Genomic DNA, 7,507 nt, shown 5'->3' on the forward strand with positions numbered 1-7,507 from the left:
GTCACATGATTACATCTTTAAAAGATTTTGTTTCCCTTGGCTAAAAAAAGATTGTATCTACAAAGTATTGGTATAGTATATTACATTTTACCATAACTTCATTTTCACAACCACTGTGGCAAAGTTTAGCTTTTTAAATTTTTCTAAAGGAGAAAAGGTAACAGGCACTACAAAATATGGAGAATGAGAGATGTCCAAGTAATAGTAGAATATTGGCTACAATCCTGTGAAGTGATGAACATGTTCAAATCCTTTTAATTGATAGCCCTGAGTGACTATAAAGTGTAAGAATTTACACAGATTACTTTAACTCCTTTCCAGCACGAAGACACAGCATTTATAAAAGTATCATCCTTGAGCATCTACTAGAATTGTCTCTCAGAGTCCAAGCAATAGAAGTGGGCAACAGAAAGTTGTGACTTAATTATCACAGAAGAGGAAAAGCAACTTTGCCTAATATAAAAATGCAGAGAATTTTCCCACATTTAACAAAGGCAAGGTTGCCGGAAAAATATGCTAGCTATTCTTTATTGCAAAACCACAAAGTCAGAATAAAATAATCCTGTTAAGAAAATAAAAGAAAATAAAACTTAGAAACTTAAATACAAATACTTAAATGACCTTTCAGTTATGTTCTTCAGTACTTCATTTCCTAACACTTTAGACTGTAATGAGTGTGTTTCTAATGTTTCACCTCTTTTGCCACTTTGCAGAGAACAATTTCCAATCTATTATTTGTGTATTATAGCAATCAGCATAGTAAATTATATTTTTTCACTCAGACAGAAAGCTTACTGTGCTGCTTTCATCGCAGGGTAAGTGTTCTGGAAAGCTGAACAGTAAACTTTTCGGTAACATTTTGGAGTAATTGAGCAAAAGACCCAGTTAGTCATTCTCAGGCAGGAGGTCAGGCCTCCAGCCCTCCTCCTCCACACATCATGAGCCCCAAGGCAACCCATGTGCTCAACCCCCCCTGGCCATGAATGTGGGATGAAGGAGTGAGGTGACACGGGTGGCTGCAAAACAGACACTGCATATAGAGGGGTCAGGTTAGGACACAAACACAGGTTCAGCACGTTACTATCACTTTAACAGCTTCTGCTTAACTGTCTGAGTCCTCTTTGACAGACCTGGGGCTAAAAGTCTGTCTCCCTGCTCTTTGTTCCTGTCTGTTCCAGATGGGCTGTTGATCTCTGATGGAAAGATGGAAGGCATAAAATACTAATAGCCACAGTTATTCCAGTACAATAAAGGGAACCAAACTGCAGCCAAACATTGGTAGGGAAACGGTAAAAACTTTATTTTCCTCTCCTCATATTGTTCCCACTCTGAACTGTTTGCTTGAAGTCTGTATTAAACCCAAACCTAGCAAATCAAAATGTTCTTTAAGAACAACTGTCTGAAATGTGCACTGCCCAGCTCCACTTCTGCCACTGCAGCCCTCCTACCTCATGGGCAGGAGAGGGGCACGGAAGCTGGGACATGCAAGATGCATTTCCCACTTCCCTCTTGCCCACTTCTAACACTGTGGAGGAGCACCAGTGTTTGGCTGCTCCCTCTTGAAGCCGTGCTTAGCAAGTGAAGCCCATCCACAGGCTCACTAAAGTCAAAGCCATAAATCAACCATATGTGCATGAAGTCTAAACCTGCATATGGCAGACTGAAAAAGGCAGAATTCCTTGTAACAATCTTTTTTAAGACACAAACTACACAGATACATTTTTGACATCATGTCTGGGACTGTTTTGCAGAAGATAGCATCTTTTTGCCCCCAGACTTCTGATGTGGATTAACCTTTCTCATTAACTCCTCTGCAGTAGCACAATTAGCAATAGAAAATCTTAACAAAACGTGAGAAATGGGGAAAAAAAAAGGAAGGATTTTTAAAAAAAAAAGTTAATAAACATGAGTGTGCTATGATTTCAGATAGCTTATGTCTGGCCCCTGTGATAAGACAAGGAAAAGCAACAAAGTGTATTTTCTGGTTCCACCAGGGAGACTCTCAAATGGACTTTCACTGCAAATAGGTGTTTGCACAAGTGCCCACAAGTGCTTCATCCAATTAGGAACAAAACCCAAACAACGCAACATGACTTGTTTGGCAATCAGGTATTTGCAGTCAGTCTGTGGATCGTACACACACAGACACAGACACACACACACACACACAGACAGAGGCACTTCACAAGTAATGTTTGGTAATCAAATACTGTGTTATACAATAAATTTGACTAATGGGCACAGGGGACTTGATGGTTTTGTTGCTGCTATTACTAGGCAAATCTTATTAGCAAACAAAAGCTAAGGTTGCTTTTCATCCATTTCAGTAACTTGTGACAATGGTGACATTAGGATCCCTGTTTTGAGCATATAATTTTTAAGCTCTATATGCATACACTTTCATGAGTACAATCAGGCTTGTCAAATGTACTAGCCTAGGAACCTCCATCTTCTTTCTCAGCTGAATTATTTATGCAGCCAATATTAAGTAAAATACACTTTACATATAAATGTTTTATATCAACTTAATAAAAAGTTCCCAGTTCTCAGTCACTCAGTACTGGCCTAGGTAATTGCCTAATTTCTGTCTTCAGGGGGTTCTCTTATGAGTAATTTAACCCCACTGAACCTGTTAGAAATGAACAGTTTATTGAAGTGATATGCAATTTATTTTTTTTCACCCTAATTGCATTTTGGTGGCTGAATTGTGAATCTTCATCATAGGCTGGATAAAATGAGGCTCTTGTTGAAAAAGACAAAGAGTATTTCTTCCCTAAAAGGTGACTTAAAGAGGTGTGGAAATAAAAGACCTGTACCAAACTCTCCTCTCCAGACGGAACTTCCACACTACCAGCTGATGTAAACTCTCAGTCCACACTGGGCAGTAAGGGAGCCGAGAAACATGGACCTCACTCTCACCCAAAAAATCCAAACAATCCAAACAATTCCCACACACAGCAAACAAATAAATACTAAAAAAATCAACAATCAAACAAATAAACAAAAACACCAAACAAAAACCCAAACAAAATCCCCCCCAAAACCCAAACAAAACCAACCAACCAACCAAACAAAAAAACCTCCAGTAATTTGAATTATTACATAATGGAAATAACTGACAAATTCTGAATAAAGGATAAAAATGCAATTACATTAGTTCAATGGGCATATCAAAGGAAGAAATATATATACAATATACTTATTAGAAGTGTTTTCTTAAACATAACAAAAGATTTTTTTTTTTAATATAACATAAGCAGAAAACACGCAAGAAAAATGGGTAACACCTGACTTGCCACCACGTGGAAAGGACGTAACCATTTGTTCTCTTTCCAAGACAAGTAAGGTACGTGAAACAAGCTAGTAGGAACAAGCTTGTGGGAACCATTTTTGAAAGAACAAAAGGGGCAATTCTTCACTGAGCAGAGAGCTGAAATCCTTAAGAAAACAGAAAATGTGGAAAGTTGAAGAAAATACAAAAAAAGCAAAACACCTGAAAGTTGACTGTGAAACTATCAGGGCCAAGCAGAGATTTTAAAGAATAAACTTGCTAAAGGCACAAAAGTCAGAATCATTCTAGATATTGCTTGAACTGCAGGAAAAACATACAGTGAAGCTGAGACCACAGCATAAAAATCTCAATGACATCCAAGTGTTGATGTTCACAATGCAGGAAGAGTGGACCTTCTCACACCAAAGCATTTCTAAGAATCACCAGGTCATATTTGAGGATCTATGAAAGTCTCCACTGACTGTATAAAGCTTTTACTTACTGAAATCAACTAAATGTGTAAAGCCAAATCACCACCTGAACAACATACCTGATAGTATTCAGCCAAGAGTTTAAAGAACTGGTGAATGAAATTGTCTGTTTATGAGCTAACCTATAAAAGCCCTATCACTTAAAGTGGCCTCCATATCAGATGACTGAATGTTGGCAGGGCTGATACAAGCATTTACAAACCTTGAAGAGGCTTTTAACTGGGATAGACAAGTTGAAAGCAAAATAAACGATAAATTTGCTGGGCACTTTCAAAAATAGGACAGAATGGAAAGTGAGTCAAGTTTTCTCTTTTTTCAATAAAAGTAAAATTTCAAAATTATTAAGTTCTTGAAGCTGCAAATAAGATAGGAAAGTCCAGCCATGGAGGATCCCAGATTTTCTGAAAGAAATTAATTTACAAAAGTCCCTCAATGAATGACCTTTAAGGAAAATCAGCTATCACTGATTAAGAAGGAACATCCCCCGGCAGATTAATAATTTGCTAAAGGATAGAAGGCAAATTACAAGACTGAACAATTCCCTTGTTGATGATAAATTATTCAAGGTAATAAAGCCCATAACAAACCCAGATGAATTTCAGAAAAAACTGACAATGCTGAATGAGTAAGTAATTAAAGGGCAGATAAAGTCCATCATCGACAAATGAAAAAATGTCCATGGGGAAAACATAAGTACAAAATTACGTGCTTGAAATTATCTTTTCCTACTGAAAAAGATAATTTCCTACTGAAAAAGTAATGTAGTATCTCTGATATTGCTCAAAAATAACAGTTACTTGAATAAAAATATAATTTCAATACCCAATGGTCTAAATGTAAATAAGAAATTGTTAGGAAAAGAACAGAGAACAAAACATGAAACATCATTATGTTTTTATATAAGTCCTTTGGGTGCCCACATTTTGAATCATGAGTATAATTTTAGTAACCTCATAACACACATAGCAGAAAGGGGCAACAAAGGATGATTAGAAATACAAAATGATTTTCTAAAAATAGAGATTGAATAGAAGAGGACTCTTCAGAGTTGAAACCTGACAATAAAGATGGAATGTGCAAATTTCATGGATTTCTGTCAATGTGGAGAGGATGAATAGGAAGTGATTGACTGTTTCTCAGAACACCACAATCACCCAAGTCATGTTATTTAGTGCTACTCTTAAAAGCATAGAAGAATAAATATTTTTACATATTTCATTGATTATTTTGCCACATGACAGTAGGGTGATCAGTAAAACAAGCAAGTTCAAAAAGAAATCAAACAATTTATGTACAAAAGGTCCCTTGATGGACACGAACACAATTCATGCCATCTTCAACTTTGGTGGTGCTTTGCAGATTTCCATAGCCTGTGGAAGTAGATCACTCTATGCTTATCCTACTTTTACATCTATTCACTACTTCCATAGCTGAACACAAAAGATGGCTAAACAGACTTTTGGCCTGACATAGTAAAATTGTTCCTGTATTTTTCTTTAATTTTCTTCAAGTACTATGATATTCTGGTAAACAAAATAACCCCTTCCTAGAAAAAGAGGGAAGTCTATTGACTCTATTTATCACAAGGAAAATAAATGTTCTTAATCAGCATTTCCCCTCTACCTGAATGCACACAAATTTTCACACAGTTTCTCTTTTCAGATTACAAAAGGTAGTGAAAACCATTTCTAGCAGAACACTCTAGAAAGCACCGACTCCAAAGAACTCATTCATTTTGTCTAGACATGACCCAGAGCAGCAGCAGGCATGACAGGTATCCAGGCAGCCTTCCCTCTCCCAGACACCTCTGCTATCTCCCCTGTCATCTGCCTCCACACGGGCTCATCGTGTCTGCACAGGGAACTAGAAGCAAAATGAACAGTTTCCATTTAGTTCTTTCTCACACAATGTCTTTAAGTCTCAGCAGGAACTCCTCCCTATCCCTCCTCTCCCAAGATCCAAAGTGACAGTTTTCCTGCAGAGTAATAATAGACTTCCATTTGGTAGTATGTATGTGTGTCTCCCCTCCCATCAGGTTTAATTAGGATCCTAATTTTCATGTAGATATACTGGGTTTTATGTGGGAGAAATGTAGAAAACCAGAGGTTACTCCAGAAGTCTAGTCATTGATTTGAGTCTCTTATTCTAGATGCAGTGATATGTTTTAACAAATCTAAGTAAAAGTTTGAGAATTCTAGCTCAAATACTTCCTTTAATATTCTCACTTTAATGTTCTCACTTCGCACTTCAGCTCCAGTAAGAACCCTCTAAAGAAAGATATAGTCCTACATCAGGCTCTTACTACGTTCATTGCCCTTTAGAGTGCAGTAGAATAAAACCAGTAATGTCATATCTAGAAACTGGGTTGCTTGATTTACTCCTCCTTTCTATTTTCTCAGTTTTTGGATTTACATCCTCATCATTTTACATTTGTTCCTACTAATGGTGTGCTCTCAAGCTATTCCCCGTTACATATTTACTTCCTTTATTGTTTTCAATATTGAACCAGAGTGTCTTAATTCCACCCCACTACACAACTTCTCCAAGGTCCCATCTTTGTTATGACCAAACCTACCAGTGTATACTAGATCTTAGCTACAGGATTTTACAAACTTAAGAACAAATTAAAGGGTACAGAAGACATTAAGACATTTATGCAAATTCTTTGGAGAAAAGAAAAATACCAGTTACCACTGTGTTCATGCTCCAGAACGGGGAAGCACAGAAGCTTTCAACTGCTTCTTTACACAGGTGAAGAGCACCTGTCCCCTTCTCACCCCACATACATTGGAAAGGCCTCTAACATACATTGGAAAGATCCTAAGAAGCTTCTGCAAGCCATCAGTGACTGCCTCCTCCTTATGATGGGGTACAGACATGGAGGAGATGCACCAACCAGCCCCAGTGACCCTGCAGCACCCCAGGGCCCTCTCGTGCCCATTCACCACCACCGTAACACCAGGGCAGCATAAACAGGCACCCCAGAGAGCCTTGAGTAACTCTTTCAAAGTGACTTCTTTTAAAGTGACTTATTCCTTTTAAATATATAGATCTTACAAGAGAAGCATCCAAGGTTATTGTGTCTGAGTAGTGCCTCTCTTAGTACAGGAGCCATCATTGGGCCAATACCAAGAAAACATTTAGAGCAGGAAAGTAAGAAGCAATGAGAAACAAGATAATTCAGCATATTCCACTACTGATCAAACCATTTACTATCCAAATATTTTTTTTCCTATTCATCCATACTCACAGAAGTGTTTGTGACCTATTTAACTTGCTGAAGTATGCTTCTGAAAATACAGACAGTTCTCATGAACTCACCCTCTAAATTGAAGCATCCGAAGCACCTGCCACTGCCTTGGGTCCAAATCATAGAGATAATTCCTTACAGACCTTGCTGAGGTCACAAACATGTGACCAAACCCTGCATGTCAAAGATGTGCTCTCATCTACTAGTTTTCTGAGGCACCATCATACCCTTCCCCTCCTGTCAGCCAGGTATTGAGGATGAGCTTTGCAGTGGCAGAGCTATGCAGCACACACAACTCCTCCACACACCGCTTTCAGTGGGGCAGCAGCAGTGCCACATGGACCTCTGGCTGGGGTGGCATCTGACCAACCCATCTTTGTATACAGAGAGCACAGGGAGGAAGGAGAAAAAGGCACAGAGAACAAGTGAGTTCTCCTAAGGTTGCTTGGACTGTTCAGGACCCAAGTAACAAGGGGTGGATCCTCAGACGTGTGT

Source organism: Manacus candei, unplaced genomic scaffold (assembly GCF_025592945.1).
Source record: "Manacus candei isolate 608988 ecotype Guabito, Panama unplaced genomic scaffold, ASM2559294v1 h1tg000015l, whole genome shotgun sequence".
NCBI classification, from domain to species: Eukaryota; Metazoa; Chordata; class Aves; order Passeriformes; family Pipridae; genus Manacus; species Manacus candei.